Source organism: Panulirus ornatus, chromosome 38 (genome assembly GCF_036320965.1).
Source record: "Panulirus ornatus isolate Po-2019 chromosome 38, ASM3632096v1, whole genome shotgun sequence".
NCBI classification, from domain to species: domain Eukaryota; kingdom Metazoa; phylum Arthropoda; class Malacostraca; order Decapoda; family Palinuridae; genus Panulirus; species Panulirus ornatus.
The window spans coordinates 6,590,557-6,607,691 of NC_092261.1; the positions used below are offsets into that span (position 1 = coordinate 6,590,557).

Here is a 17,135-nt window from a genome sequence, read left to right on the forward strand (position 1 = left end):
GCTTCCTGCTAAATCAGCTTCCCTCTTCAGCGGGTTCATGCTGCAGAAGGTTATTGCTTAGGTAAACCACTGCCACAGGATTTAGTGTGTTGCTCTCTCAGACTGCTGGGGCGGTTTTGGTGGTCCCAGGCAAACGTAACGGAAAAACTTGGCTATACTGCGAGCTCAGACCAATGGAACATATGTTCATGTTGCGTGTTTATTGTCACTGGACTCTTCTTCATGTATATGCTTGCTGCTGGACCGCTATTACGTTCAGTGTTCATGTTGCCAGACCGTTCTTAAGTTGCATGTTCATGCTGCTGGACTGTTGTTCATGTTATTGCAACATTTGGCTGTTTTGGTTTGTCACACAGTACTGGATTATTTTGGTGATGTCGAATGTTTCTGATTGGAATATCTTTTTCTGCTGAACATATTTCATGTCCTTACTCTTGTTGATTTATCTTCCTTACCCTTGATGTGTTGTTCTTTATTTCCGTTTCTCTACGTCTTTCTTAATATGTTTTTGTTATCATTCTTCGTCTTGTTTCCTTATCTTTATTTTGATGTTTCCGTTATTATAGATTGCATCGTCATTATCAGATTTTTTGACTTGTTCCTTCATAATTTTCGGAGTCTTGTTCCTCCCGTATTTACGTTTTTTTTTCGTTCATGTGTTGCTTTTATTATTTTCTTTAGCTTTTCCCTTGATTGTTGTTTCTTATTTTTGCTTCCATTTCTTCTCTTTTATGACCGGGTATTTTTTTTTTCTCATCTTCATATCCTCTTTTTAGCTCGTCTTCGTCTTATATATGATTGATTGTCTCCGTAGTCATGGTTCCCCTTCCACCTCCTCATCTTCCTCTTTATGTTTCTTCTCTTCCTCTTTCTCCTATTCAGTTTTCTATGTCATTAGTTCATCTAAACCAAAAACCTTGAGTGAGCTATTAATTCTTTGCTCTTCGTTCTCCATCCTTTGTTCTCCTTGTATCTGCTCAATCTGTCACAAATGGCCTCTCAGAGACGCCACTGACCAGATGGACCAAACATCAAATGCATAAGATGATATCAGCACCAGAACCTTTCTGGGCGGTACAGTGTATGAAGTCTGTGTACACCTTTGAAAATAACCTCCGATCCTTTTATATTAGAATCATCAACTTTTTCTCGATAGCATTTTTTTTTTTTATGGTGAGGGCTCCAGTCACCAACAGAAGTCCACATCAAGGCCGGGTCTTAATTGAAATATAGAGAGTTATAAAGCGGAAAAAAGAAAAGACAAGAGAAAGTTTATACGAATTTTTGTGGACGTGAAAGACCTGTCTTTTAAAATGTGCCAGGTCATAATTATTGGGAAAGACATGAGAAGGTAGAGAGTTCCAAAGCATCGACGTGTAGGGAAAGTTTTCAAAATGGCCCACCATTGAGTTGCTGATGGCCATACAAAAATTATGTGACGCAGCACGTTGCCGAGTATTGCGTGGTCTAGCTAGTGGTAGGGATATACAAGCAGCCTGCTCTCGGGAGCAAAAACCAAAGTAATACCTATAGAAGAGGGAAAGTGAACCAACAATGCGGCGTAGGGCAAAGGGGTCAAGTTTGGAAGTTATCCTGGGACAGCTTATAAGTCGGATCGCTTTCGACTCAACTGTGTCAGGTAAGGATACAGAGCAAGAACTACCCAAATGTGAGAGCAGTACTCCACCATACAAGGATGAATCAATCCCTTGTATAAACGGAGCAATTGTTCAGAGTAGTAGTTTCGACATGTATACGGGACAAGCAGTTTCTTAGAGGCAGACTTGGCTATTTCTGTAATATGAAATTTCCAAGAAAGAGTGGATGTTACAGTAATACCAAGGCCCTGGATGATTATTTACCAAGTGTACCAAACTAGGTAGGCCATGGTGGTTACATGGGCATGCGGGCCGCAGTTCTCAAGAGCTTGGTCGACCAACCAGGCAGTGTGGGACCCAGCCCGAGCTGCGAAGTAGACCTCCGAAGTCACTGTCAGGCGAGGATGGGTGGAACTAAGAGTGGGTTTTGTTGGGCACTGTTACAGGTGAGCATTGGTGGATGGAATAAAAAATGGACATTGTTGGTTGAAGGCAAAAAAGTGGGAAGCGATGGGTGGACCTGGGACCAAGTGGTGACCGACGGCTTCAGAAGAATACGTGGGGTTGTGGGTAGACCTGGATAAGAGCGGTGTTGATGGCTCCTGGTAGATTTGACTTGGATAAAGTTTCCTTATTAGTGTTCACCCAGTGAGGAAAACCTCAAGAGTGGGCGTGTCAGGGCGAGGCATCTGATGTGGTTCCTCCCAGTTAAAGTGGGCGTGTCAGGGGTGTTGAGGGCGGAGGTTGTACTGTCCTGATTTCCCAGGTGCTTTAAGTGGGCGTGGCCATAGATGATGGGGAATGGGAGAAGGAAGGGATAGAAGATATTAGGAGCCGTAAGGAAGGCGAAAGATGCAGAGAGAAAAATGATTAAGTTATTTAACGTTTCATTAAGGTAGATAGATACTTTTTTTTTTCGTTGGAAGAAACCTTTGAAATCCGATGGTTGTAACTTGCAGGCATTTTGAAGGTTTGGGAGAACGTACTAGTCACAAAAAACCTACTTCCCCTTGGGAAATTATGGCCAGGATTTCAACCCTCTCGACATTATTTTTATTGTTCACGGTTAACAGGGGATGTGGATGTTACAGGGCTGGTGTAGGCTCCCCCCAGGCCAGGAGCGCTGGTAGAAGACGCAAGGGACGGGGATAGTGTAGTTAGTGAGTATCCTGGGCCGCTGGTGGCCGGCACCGTGCATCTCCTCAATGTGCATTAAGGCCAACCAGTAACCTGAGTTCTTTCCGCGCCAGATGTGTTGGTGCTTCTCTTCCCCTGCTGCTGCTGCTGCTGTTTCTGGTATTGTGTTCGTGACGATGTTCCTTTTACTTCTTGATGCTGGTGGATGGCTAAAGAGGCGAAAATTATTTGTTTCGTGGATTTGAAGCAAACTTTATCGAATCTGTACTGAAACGTATATGTACTAAAACGTATATATGGCACTGTTTTCTGTTGTATTTCCGGGGTAGTAACAGGTGAGTGGTGGTGATCCCAGTAACCACAAGGATTGGGCTGATGATGGCCAGCGTTGGCTGATGAGTTATGTTATGCACAGACCTCAAGACTTATGGGAAGGAGAGGGAGCGTTAATTTGAGAGGAAACGGAGAGTTGTCAATGGGTAATGGATAAGAGAAGGATTAAGAAAGTGTTAATGATCATGGCAGTGTGAGAGGTTGATGGGAGATGAGGAAGGCGTGGGAAGGGAAAATGTTATATTCATTTCTCAGAATACGCAGCTCATCTTGTTGAAAATATGAGTTTTTTCCTTACAGAATGTATGTATTGTATCCATAAGTGAAAAGAAACAAAGTAATAGATTTTCATTTATATTGGCGGTGTTTCGTGTAGTGGGGTTTTGAATGGACCGCGATATATATATATATATATATATATATATATATATATATATATATATATATATATATATATATATTCTTAATACCTTCCACAGAGCATCTCTATCAACTCTATCATATGCCTTTTCCAGATCCATAAATGCTACATACAAATCCATTTGCTTTTCTAAGTATTTCTCACATACATTCTTCAAAGCAAACACCTGATCCACACATCCTCTACCACTTCTGAAACCACACTGCTCTTCCCCAATCTGATGCTCTGTACATGCCTTCACCCTCTCAATCAATACCCTCCCATATAATTTACCAGGAATACTCAACAAACTTATACCTCTGTAATTTGAGCACTCACTCTTATCCCCTTTGCCTTTGTACAATGGCACTATGCACGCATTCCGCCAATCCTCAGGCACCTCACCATGAGTCATACATACATTAAATAACCTTACCAACCAGTCAACAATACAGTCACCCCCTTTTTTAATAAATTCCACTGCAATACCATCCAAACCTGCTGCCTTGCCGGCTTTCATCTTCCGCAAAGCTTTCACTACCTCTTCTCTGTTTACCAAATCATTTTCCCTAACCCTCTCACTTTGCACACCACCTCGACCAAAACACCCTATATCTGCCACTCTATCATCAAACACATTCAAAATACTCACTCCATCTCCTTCTCACATCACCACTACTTGTTATCACCTCCCCATTTGCGCCCTTCACTGAAGTTCCCATTTGCTCCCTTGTCTTACGCACTTTATTTACCTCCTTCCAGAACATCTTTTTATTCTCCCTAAAATTTAATGATACTCTCTCACCCCAACTCTCATTTGCCCTTTTTTTCACCTCTTGCACCTTTCTCTTGACCTCCTGTCTCTTTCTTTTATACATCTCCCACTCAATTGCATTTTTTCCCTGCAAAAATCGTCCAAATGCCTCTCTCTTCTCTTTCACTAATACTCTTACTTCTTCATCCCACCACTCACTACCCTTTCTAATCAACCCACCTCCCACTCTTCTCATGCCACAAGCATCTTTTGCGCAATCCATCACTGATTCCCTAAATACATCCCATTCCTCCCCCACTCCCCTTGCTTCCATTGTTCTCACCTTTTTCCATTCTGTACTCAGTCTCTCCTGGTACTTCCTCACACAGGTCTCCTTCTCAAGCTCACTTACTCTCACCACCCTCTTCACCCCAATATATGGTGTGGGAGGAAAGTTGTTAGAAGCAGTGAAAAGTTTTTATCGAGGATGTAAGGCATGTGTACGTGTAGGAAGAGAGGAAAGTGATTGGTTCTCAGTGAATGTAGGTTTGCGGCAGGGGTGTGTGATGTCTCCATGGTTGTTTAATTTGTTTATGGATGGGGTTGTTAGGGAGGTAAATGCAAGAGTTTTGGAAAGAGGGGCAAGTATGAAGTCTGTTGGGGATGAGAGAGCTTGGGAAGTGAGTCAGTTGTTGTTCGCTGATGATACAGCGCTGGTGGCTGATTCATGTGAGAAACTGCAGAAGCTGGTGACTGAGTTTGGTAAAGTGTGTGAAGAAGAAAGTGAAGAGTAAATGTGAATAAGAGCAAGGTTATTAGGTACAGTAGGGTTGAGGGTCAAGTCAATTGGGAGGTGAGTTTGAATGGAGAAAAACTGGAGGAAGTGAAGTGTTTTAGATATCTGGGAGTGGATCTGGCAGCGGATGGAACCATGGAAGCGGAAGTGGATCATAGGGTGGGGGGAGGGGGCGAAAATTCTGGGGGCCTTGAAGAATGTGTGGAAGTCGAGAACATTATCTCGGAAAGCAAAAATGGGTATGTTTGAAGGAATAGTGGTTCCAACAATGTTGTATGGTTGCGAGGCGTGGGCTATGGATAGAGTTGTGCGCAGGAGGATGGATGTGCTGGAAATGAGATGTTTGAGGACAATGTGTGGTGTGAGGTGGTTTGATCGAGTGAGTAACGTAAGGGTAAGAGAGATGTGTGGAAATGAAAAGAGCGTGGTTGAGAGAGCAGAAGAGGGTGTTTTGAAGTGGTTTGGGCACATGGAGAGAATGAGTGAGGAAAGATTGACCAAGAGGATATATGTGTCGGAGGTGGAGGGAACGAGAAGAGGGAGACCAAATTGGAGGTGGAAAGATGGAGTGAAAAAGATTTTGTGTGATCGGGGCCTGAACATGCAGGAGGGTGAAAGGAGGGCAAGAAATAGAGTGAATTGGAGCGATGTGGTATACCGGGGTTGACGTGCTGTCAGTGGATTGAATCAAGGCATGTGAAGCGTCTGGGGTAAACCATGGAAAGCTGTGTAGGTATGTATATTTGCGTGTGTGGACGTATGTATATACATGTGTATGGGGGGGGGGGGGCCATTTCTTTCGTCTGTTGCCTTGCGCTACCTCGCAAACGCGGGAGACAGCGACAAAGTATAAAATATATATATATATATATATATATTCTGTCATACTATTCGCCATTTCCCGCATGGCGAATAGTATGACAGAATATATATATATATATATATATATATATATATATATATATATATATATATATATATATATATATATATATATATATATATATATATATATATATATCGCGGTCCATTCAAAACCCCACTATATATATATATATATATATATATATATATATATATATATATATATATATATATATATATATATATATATATGTAAACGAGAAAGGTCACACACGCACACATACAGTATAAGGTAACTTGTCTGGCGTTATTTTTTGCCATGTACGCTAAGCCAATAGAATTTTTCAAATTTTGTTTATTATCTTAGAGATTTATGTACACTTCAGCTTACGTTAATATTAAGATGAACTATTGAATATCTCATAAGCAATAATACAAGTGATTTTCCTATCACAAGAATATGAGGAGTAAGGGTAAAAATTATTATTTCTTTGATGTAATACCACCATATATTTTTCTTTAGGAAATGTTTGGGAAGATCCGTAATGCCTGCTTTTCATGATGATAACAGGTATGGATGACTCTGGTGTATATTTTTCCCTCTATGACGAGAGAGAATGCCGGTGACGTTTCGCTGGTCTTTATCTTCCTGTTGACGTTATCTCTCTTTTAAATGTAAGAATTGTGTTTTTGAAATGACTCGACATCTTAGCAAATGTGCCCACGTCGAAGGGCTAGCCTAATCCAATTTGCCTTACCAGAGGGAAGGAATGCGAGGAGAAGTGGGAAGGGGTTAAGGAAAGATGGTAGGTTGAGGATCGACAAAGAGGAAAGTCTTCCCTACCCACCGCCAACCCTTCGTCTTCTCCCTCCACACCAGCACTGCGTCATCCAGTTCTTTCCTAAGTTATACCCTGACTTCCTCCTCCAGACACTTGTGCTGACTTCGTATCCTTCCTATTTTTCTTCCCTTTGACCATTCTTTCTTGTTCGTCCTACCGTCTCCCTTTTGTGCGCTCCCGTCTCCCACTTCTTTTTACCCGTCTCCCGCCTTATTCCAATACTAAGTTGTTTTTTTTTTTTTTGCTCTTTTGCAGGTGAGTATTGAACGTGGTATGTGAGTAAAGAGTGGAGCGTGGATAGTGGTCTCTTACTTTGCTGGTCTTGCTCTGTACCTCGGATGCAGGTGAGTTATGCAGGTGTAAATGTCTTCCGTGGTTGCAGTTGTCTTATATACAATTGTAAGTTTTTTCTACAGGCACTGGTGAAGTTTACAGACGCGCGCCATTTACTGTATGGGAATCGGTGAGTTTTACGGATGCAGGTAAGTTTTGCAGTTGTAGTTCAGTTTTACTTGTTCACGTATGTTCCACAGACAGTTAAGGCCATGTTAAATGCCTTAGCTCCTGCCCTCGCACTCTGACGAGAGTTTCTAGACAGGGGCCATTTACAAAAAAGATATGTTTCAATTATAAGAATAATCATCTTAAAACAAAACTCGCACATTTGTAATTTGTAAATATATTGTTTTATTCCGTGAATGGCTTTTTGCAAACCCACAACAGACCATCAATCTAGTCTCGTGCTCTCTTTGTGGGTTGAAACTTCGATTACTTTCTTCAAGATTGCAGGTAACCGCGGTCAGGATGGTCTTTAAAGGGCTGGATTCGGCCCGCGGGCCGCCTTTTGCCCGCCCGTCTGTGGAGAGTATCACCGTTGTCTTTTGTACGTCATCCCTTCCCTCCCTCCGCCAGTCTCTTGACTCCTGGCGAAGGCCATATCAAGCCATGCAGATTGTATTATCCGGGAATTACTTACTGAATTGATATGATTGAGGTGTTTTTCATCTTCCGACATCAGATATAACCCCAGACTCGTCGCTGGCTTTCACGGCTTCATCTTTCCCGACCGTCCCAGGTAGTAGTGTCACGTCTGGCCATCACGACCTTAAAAAGTAACCGATCGTCCCGGTTGGTCTCACGACTTACCTTCATGACCCTATCGTAGCCGACCGTCACATGTTTTCCTGTAGAAGGACATGCGATGGCTGCCTCGAGCTCGGAAACCTTTCGATTCTTTTTGGTTCATGAAATAACTTCTTTTTTTTTCTGATCTCCAGTATGGGGTTAGATTCTTCTTAGATAGTTCATCCAATCGACATCGTTAAGTGTACTTTGATGTGTATTATTGGGGATACGTGTGTGTGTATGTGTGTTGGAGACGAAGCTTTCTTTATTCTCTTCCGCAAAATGATATGATCAGTGAACACGCTAAGACGGGCCTTGGGTCTTGACATGGCCCATAAGATATAGGTCAAAGACCAGGCCATCATACCCATGGGTATATATATATATATATATATATATATATATATATATATATATATATATATATATATATATATATATATATATATATATCAAGTACAGTGCGTCAAACCCGATGGAATATGACATTGGGATGGTGATCGGAACATGGGGTCAACCTTAACAACCTGGGTAACAGACAAACATGGACGGGAAATATTTCGTGGGAATATAAAAAAGGTAAAAAGTTTCCGGTGACTCTGACGACTTCGGTGAATTGCTTCAAGAAATATGCGAGGAAAATTTCAAGAGCCTAACCATTTTTGCTTTTTGCTGACAAACAGCATATTCTGTAAACCAGGTGCTCTTATCTTGTGCGACTGTTCTGAGATATGTTTGCCGTTACTAGATGTATGTTTGGCGTTGTTAGATGTATGTTTGGCGTTATTAGATGTATGTTTGCCGTTATTAGATGTATGTTTGGCGTTATTAGATGTATGTTTGCCGTTATTAGATGTATGTTTGGCGTTATTAGATGTATGTTTGCCGTTATTAGATGTATGTTTGGCGTTATTAGATGTATGTTTGCCGTTATTAGATGTATGTTTGGCGTTATTAGATGTATGTTTGCCGTTATTAGATGTATGTTTGGCGTTATTAGATGTATGTTTGCCGTTATTAGATGTATGTTTGGCGTTATTAGATGTATGTTTGCCGTTATTAGATGTATGTTTGGCGTTATTAGATGTATGTTTGCCGTTATTAGATGTATGTTTGGCGTTATTAGATGTATGCTTGCCGTTATTAGATGTATGTCAGGCGTTATTAGATGTATGTTTGGCGTTATTAGATGTATGTTTGCCGTTACTAGATGTATGTTTGGCGTTGTTAGATGTATGTTTGGCGTTATTAGATGTATGTTTGCCGTTATTAGATGTATGTTTGGCGTTATTAGATGTATGTTTGCCGTTATTAGATGTATGTTTGGCGTTATTAGATGTATGTTTGCCGTTATTAGATGTATGTTTGGCGTTATTAGATGTATGCTTGCCGTTATTAGATGTATGTCAGGCGTTATTAGATGTATGTTTGGCGTTATTAGATGTATGTTAGGCGTTATTAGATGTATGTTTGGCGTTATTAGAATGTATGTTTGGCGTTATTAGATGTATGTTTGGCGTTATTAGATGTATGTTTGGCGTTATTAGATGTATGTTTGCCGTTATTAGATGTATGTTTGCCGTTATTATATGTGTTGTCGATCAGCTTCATGTCAGTAGGGAGTTCAAAGGGTGACAGTAGACTTCTGTGGTGATGCAGACATTCTCTTTTCGGCGATTCATTGTTCTAATTGAGGCGGGTTGTATGGTTGACATGTGGTCATATTTCCTCGCCAGTTATTGCGTGTGATGACAGTAGATGAGTCGAGCCTGGGCAGCTGACGGTAGTCCATTTAACAGCACGGGACATCAGTAAATCACTGGCTTTTGCCGTAGCGCAGCGTCATCATTAACCAAACCAAGACCGTTGTACTGCACATCAGCTTCGTCATTATGAGCTTCGTTAATGATAATAAGTAGACCGCCATCCCAGGATTTATGCAGAGACTGTTTAACCCCCTCCCTTTTTACAGCCTATGGCTTCAGTCTGTTCAGTGAACGGTTAGCTTTATTATCGTGAATTATCATTATTATTATCATCATTATTATTATTATTATTATTATTATTATTATTATTATTATTATTATTATTGTTGTTGTTTTAGTCGTAGTAGTAGAACTAGCTTCATAAGTATCAACATCACCAGTATCAAGCACTAGGAGCAGCTGTCCTCGTACCAGTAGCACCAGTTCTAGCATCAGGAGCAGCTGTAATAGTCCCAGCAGCAGCAGAAATAGCTGTTGCACCAGCGAAGTTAGTACTCAGAAGCACTAGAGCTAGTATGAGAAGCATCCGTACTGGCAGCAGCTGCACCAGTACTAGCATCGGCATCAGCAGTGCTAGTACCAGCAACAGCATTACAGGAACTAGCAGCGGCACTGTTGGCAGCCAGAAACAGCAACAACAAAAGCAGCAGTGCTAGTACCAGCAGCAGCAGCCGTACAACATTAACACCAACAGCATCATGTACAGGAGGAAGATCAGAAGCACCAGCATCATTGCCTGAAGGTGGAAGACGGGGTATAATGGTGAGTGTTGGTGATGGATATTGTGGACCATAAACTCAAGTGGACGAGTTAGTTCAACTTTCGGCCGTAATTACAGCGTCATAGTAATTATTACAGCCTTTTTGGTTGGAGGAGGGAGCTTCCCCAGACCTCACGGACGTAGGTGTCGCCTCAAGTGGAGTGCTGGCCTGGGATTGCTTCCTTGGCCTGGTACCTCAGAGCCTCTAGACTCGTGTGTTCTTTTGTCTCTCAGAAGAAGGTATTGATTTGGAGAACATTTTGGGTAGGAAGCCGACAATTTTGGGGGAGGGGAGGGCAGATTGCAATCGCGTAGGGGTATGCTGGTTTATTTACGAGTAGGCTGCGTCGGAAACGAAGCGTCTTGTTAGATTTAAGGTAAGTGTGCTTATTGGAACTTACTGTGGTTTGTGGGAGGCTGCTTGTGACCTGGAGCAGGAGTTGGTGTCCTGCTGTATATGTGGGCGGGGCGGGGCGAGGCTGGTCCCGGCCGAGGAACAGCAGCGGCAGCAGCAATTTCCACTCGCAGGTCCAGGCTCCGCCTCCTCCCCCTCCCACCTCCTCACTGACGGCCGGGCGGCACCTTCACCCAGTCAGTGCCTCGCCAGTGCTCGTAGGAGATACACGTCTCCCGTTCCGCGCTTATCCCTGCCGCTACTGCAGGTCCTGCCAGAGTCAAGTCATGTCATCAGCGGTAATGCACTACCAAAGGCCAGACTGCTGTTCGCAGCAGGCTGTCAGTCTTACCACTCAGCGTCGGGAGCGCGCCCCAGTGGTACTTGTGTTACTTGGATAATATCTCCTGGATGCTGGCTACGATAACCTCGGGCACGGCAGTTGGGGTATGGGGCTGTGCTTAGTGAGGGGGCTGCCTAACAGACTTGGAGTGCAGTGTAGTGAATGACGGTGGCACGACTTGGGGCTGACATGTGTGGTGCGTCGTCACAGTGTCAGTTACGTCTCAGGCCGACCACAGTCAGATCCTGTGTCACCCTCCCGTTTATTGTCGGCCTTCGTGACCACCACCACCACGGCAAGGCAGCTGTGCTGCACGGCACCCTTTTAGCACGGCAACTGCTACCCGTTGGAACAGACTAATTTTAGTTCACCCATCAGTAATTACATGAGCACAATCGTACATGTTTTTTGCAACATTGTTGCTCACAGAGAAGAATTTTTTCTTGCTTGGAGATGAGTCCAAATGATGTTCAGATGTACGCAATCTATGTGAGTTATTGTACGGTGTTTGTAGTGTGTGGTGGTGGTGGTGGTGGTGGGGGCAATGGATGAGGTAGAGTGACTGTGTATATTACGTCATTTTCCTGCTGCTGTTGTGGAGTTGTTCACTTGTCACGCCTTCCTGCTCATCTCTCTCCCCCGTTGACACACACTACTTTAGGTAACATTTCCATAAACGTGGGTACTGTGTTGAAGAGCCATGGTATTAACTGTAATGAGGGACCCGCAGGATATTAGCTCTTGTCATGAAAGGTTCCTCCGGCCAGGGGGTCATAACTGAAGACCTGTGTTAATTTTTGTGTCGCTGGTAGAGTTGACGTGGCCCTTTGGTATCGTAGGCTTTGACAGTGACTCTTGTATAGAGCGGTTGTGGGGAGTGTTTGGCCTTGACATTTGCTGTCATTAGCTACGGTCGTTACTCTCGTTTTGTCACAGGTAAGATTAATCTTTCTTGTATGAACCGCAGAGGGGCTTGACACTGGGTGCTGCCATTCTTTACTGCTCTGTGTGTTATGTCTAACGTTAGTGATATTCTGTGGCCTCGACCACATGACAGGCCCCACGGTAGATATATACAAATTACAGATAATTTTCATGATAAGGCCTTAGCCTATATATCTTACGTTTTATTAAAGTGTTACTTTTGCTAAGCTGGAGGGAAAACATCCATATTATGAGACGTAATGGGTAAGCTGTGTACGGCAGTGTTTGGTAATGTTCACCTTTTAATGTGGCTCTGTATTTTATCATACTGAGCAAGAAGGTTGTGTATAAGGCCTGAATAGTCGTCATTACTTCATATGATAAAGTGTTCAATATAATCCTTTGGAGGTGAAAGGGTCCACCGTTCTTGTACCATCGTCTGACTAGGATTACTGTAGAGGTCATTCCTGTGTACCTTATGTCACAAGTGTTTTCTTGTTTCCTCCATCCTTGACACGTAAGTTAGGTACAGTTAGCATCCCATTTGGAACGAGTGCCTCACCTGCCGTATTTTTCAGAGGGGTTCCCCGTGTCGTCATACACGCTAATGTACATTTTTCCTACATTTTAATTGGTCAGTAGTGACTACCAGGCACAGATTGTTAGGTGTGTTTAGCTGCTGTAGATGTTGGAACATGCATTTTATCGAGGAGATGTGTTTGCTTGATTAATGTTTGTGTGTATTACAGGTAGAGAGTCTTGCAGTCGTGTTGCACCGTCTCTTATCCTTTATTTAGATGTGCCTTGTTTTTACCACAAGTTTACACACACTGTCCAGTCGTAGCCAGGTACCTATTTATCGACCAGCCCGAGGGAAGGGTGATTACTTGGATTAGATATGAGCTGGCTGCCGCTCCCAGGATTCGAATTTTGGGACCCGTGTGAACCACTACACCACGGAGGCCCGTGCGTGTGTATGTGCACATTATAGTAAACATACGGTTCATATACAGGGATAAAAGACGGGGCAGTACGAGCTAAAGAGTAATCACACAAAGGGAGAGGGGAAAACTGTGAAGATATGGAAGGCTAGAATGGAGGAGGCTTTGGGGTACCGGGTACTGGAGCCAGCTACCCTGTCTGAGATTTCACCATAGATCCGTTAAGTATCGTGGATCCAACGCGTATGTGTATGTGTTTGAAGGGTAGGAGGATTACCTGTCTAAGTGTAGACTGTTTGTGTTCAGAAAGTGATTCGGAATTTTTTTTCTTTTTAATTACTGTGATGTCTTGGATATTTGCAGCAGTCATGGGGATGCATTATGGCGTGTTGGGGTCAGGATGGCGCAGAAGTGGGTGTTATTTCATGATTTGTGGCGGCTAATGATAAGGTCATCACAGCCCTTGGTCATGGCACCACACTCGGCGGTAAACAGGTGACTTAGAAAAGAAATGGGTATACGCTCGTTCGGCCATATTGATTTTTGAATAAAAAGAATCTGCGTTAGCGAGGTAGCGTTAAGAACAGAGGACTGAGCCTTTGAGGGAAATCCTCACTTAGCTCCCTTCTCTGTTCCTTCTGGAAAATTAAAAACGAGAGGGTAGGATTTCCAGCCCCCCGCTCCCTCCCCTTTTAGTCACCTTCTACGACACACAGGGAATACGTGGGGAGTATTCTTTCTCCCCTATCCCCAGGGATTATATATATATATATATATATATATATATATATATATATATATATATATATATATATATATATATATATATATGTATGTATGTATGTATATATATTTGTGTGTGTGTGTGTTGGCGCGTCAGTACATAGCTGAATGGGATCCTGTTGCTGTTTGTCGTTTGGAGGCAACCAACGTGTGCTGTAATCGTGTCTGCCTTGGCTCACCTCTCTGTAGGGAAGATGAACGGTTATGTTTTAGGCTAGTGTAGGTGAGCCCACAAGTTAAGTCTACTGGATGAGGAGGGTTAGTTGAGCGGGGCAGTGCTCTCCTCGTTTTGCCCCATCGACCTGAGATGGATGGCCCTCTACTGAGTGGCGGTAGCTTTGCCGACTGATGATAATGTCATGTGTTAAGTGTCTTGTGCTGACACCAGTTGTAACCCGGTAATGATATTAAGACCTCTCCTCTCCCGACAGTGACTGTAATTGTCAAGAGAGATTGGAGCCCGGTTACTGATAGTGGCTGCTGTTCTGCAACAGCGACTGCAGTTCTGCAATGAAAGTGAGTGTAACCATTTCAGTAAATGCAGCTGTGTGCTGACAGTTAGGCACTGCAGCTCCGCTGACTGTGATTAGAAAATTATAACAGAGCTTGGGGGTGTATTAGCATTGGTTGTACCCTTGTGCTGACAGTGGCTTAGACTTATAATAACTGACCGGAGCTCCTGTTGTGTCGTCTACAACCTGACGCTTGCAATGGATGTAGGCTTGTGCTGACACTTTCGGCACTTCATCATTAACAGCGAGTGCCAGTCTTTATTGATGATGAGTGTTGTCCTCAAGTAATAAATGTACATTTTCCTGACACTGGTTGGTGCCTATTGTTGTCAGGAACAATGGTCCTGGGCTGATAATAACTCCGGTACTGTATTGACATTAAAAGTGGTCCTCTACTGACTATGACATTGGCCCTGCACTGAGAGTGGTAGTGGCTCCGTAGTGATATGGGTATTGGCCCTATACTGAGAAAAATAGTGGCCCTATACTAAGACTGACAGTGGCCCTGAACTGAATGTAACAGTGACCTTATAGTGAGAGTAACCGTGGCCCTGTACTGAGAGTAACATTGACCCTCTACCGAGAGTAACATTGATCCTCTACTGAGAGTAACTGGCCCTGTAATAAGGATAACATTAACCATGTACTGAGAATAACAGGGTTCCTTGTACTCTTGAGAGTGATATTAGCACTGTACTGAGAGTAATAGTGGCCCTGTACTGAGAATAACAGTGGCCCTGTACTGGAGAAAACATTGACCATGCACTACTATAGGCAATGTCCTGTTGCTTACTCATAACATTGGATCTTTGTTGGTGGTAATAATGTCTTGCGTTCTGACCGTGAGTAGGCCTGACATCTAGCTGACCGCCCAGTCAGCAGCACCATCACTCAACTCCTTCACTTACTGGACGGCTGTCGCGGGAAACTTATCTCCTTGAGGTTGAAATAAATTAACTTAATTGATTCTGCCAGACACCTGCCTGTTGGGAATATTGAGTCTCTTTTCTTAATTAACGTGGATGGACTTATGGCGCGCGACCGAGGAAGGGAGGATAATATTGGCTGATGTCTCGTGTTACATACGCTTAGGGGGCGGGGGACAGCCCTACACGGCCCTTGTCTGTAGAAACCGGACTCCTACAAACACTTGCACACACTCCTGTTGGAGGATTGACCGTTATCATACCTCCTCCTTCCCTTGAAGGGCAAGGCTGTGGAATTCTCCTCCCCTCTTCGTCTTTCCCTCTTCCTCTAACCTTTCTACCTTTAAGAGTCAGATCCACAAACACCTGCGGAGCTCAGATTAATTTCTACATTCTTTTTCTCCTGCTCTTTTTCCTCTCACCCGAGATGGCCTTGATTAGGGCATGTTTTGCCCGTACCCTGGCGCTCACTCCATTACAAAAATAAAAGTATATTGTTGGCGATTGTGGTGGAGTTTGTGGGTTGTGGTGTGTGCTCGTCCTGGTACCCTCTTACCATATCCTTGCACACACCCTGTTGCCTCCCACCTATCGTCATCTCTATCTGTTCCTCAGTATTTACACTGCTTCATCCCATTTTTGTGCATGTATGTGTGTAACCAATATTTTTGGCACATACTGCGGTGGAGGCGGGTTAAAGATGAGTGTGCTAGGGGTAGCAGCATCAGTGTGGTGGTGTGCTGGTTTTAAGCAGATGACATCTCCCTCCGCAAGTACACTAAGACGGGGTATAGTACAAACAACTAACGTAACCCACACCCTTCAACATGGATACTTGTCGGGCCATACTCCACACCGTCAGTATCTACCAGTAGGAGACGTAATACAAGTGATTTTCCAGGGTATTTTGTACACCCTCACAAGATTAAGAAGCAAAGTTGAAGTAATTTACTTAGGCTTTTGCGCAGTTGTGAATTAAGTGCGAGATGTTGCTGTGTTACTTTTAAGAGATTTTATTTTCTCAGTGGCTGGGTACTTCAGTGTGTTGTATCTGATTAATATGAACCGTTGTTAGGTGTATGAATTTGAATCCCAGTTTTATTGGTCTTGAAACCCATCTGTAGTTTTACATAAGATATTAATACTGCGCCGCAGAGAGTTGCCTCTATGTAAAGCCTTTAAGGACAACTAAACGACTCTTGAATAAGTTGACGTGACTTTTGACTTGCCCATGGAGGTACACGTCAAAGGCCATGCCATCGTGCCCCTGTCATACTGCCATGTTCAAGGGTCATACCATCGTGCTTAAGGGGTTAAGAGCAGTGGTTACGTAGTGTCAGTTTGTTGCGGCAATGTTCGCGAAGCTTTGTGCCTGAACTGTTGGCCGACCACTCGCAGTTGTAAATACTGAGCAAAATGTTTTGGAAAATGTGCAGCATACTGAACCGGCAGTGCTGTGGAAATGGGAACTCGTAGGTTATATTGCTGGTAATGTGTTTATGCTTTCGTAAATATGTCGTGCTGGCTTGTAGCTTCCATGATAATTGCCCAAGCCAATCTTGTTCTCTATGCTGTCTGTACCAGCTCCAGGTCATGGCCTGGCAAAAGCTATAGAACTATTAGTACTTTGTGTTTAGATCTTCCTAAAGGTAATATTTGTCAAAAGTAATAGTAATAAGGTTTTAAATTAGTGCTACAGTATCAAAAGACTTGTCGTTATGTATTTTCGTGATATTGTGTCTTAAATAAAAGTCAGTGGGAGGTGACTGTGGCATCAGGCACTTGAGTATAACGAGGCGAAAGGTGTCGCTATGGCCACATAATGAGGATAAAAATCCCTGGGTAGTAGACCTCCTACATAATTTCGATCATTTGCGGCGTTAAGAGGGTGATGTTGCCTTAAGTGGCACTAAGGCCGTAGTTACTGGGGCTACCGT

At 43.2% G+C, this 17,135-nt stretch overlaps 1 protein-coding gene across 6 annotated transcripts in view; it reads left to right on the forward strand.

Moving 5' to 3' along the window:
* The window catches only part of LOC139760854 (uncharacterized), a 206,610-nt gene that overhangs the window by 19,917 nt on the left and 169,558 nt on the right, over positions 1 to 17,135 (forward strand). For 2 of the 6 annotated variants that reach the window (XM_071684554.1, XM_071684556.1), the window contains exon 2: positions 6,980 to 7,068. The exons of the other annotated variants lie outside the window; for them this stretch is intronic. The gene's annotated coding sequence lies outside the window, so the exon portion shown is untranslated. The remainder of the gene's footprint in view (positions 1 to 6,979; positions 7,069 to 17,135) is intronic. 6 annotated transcript variants of the gene reach the window in all.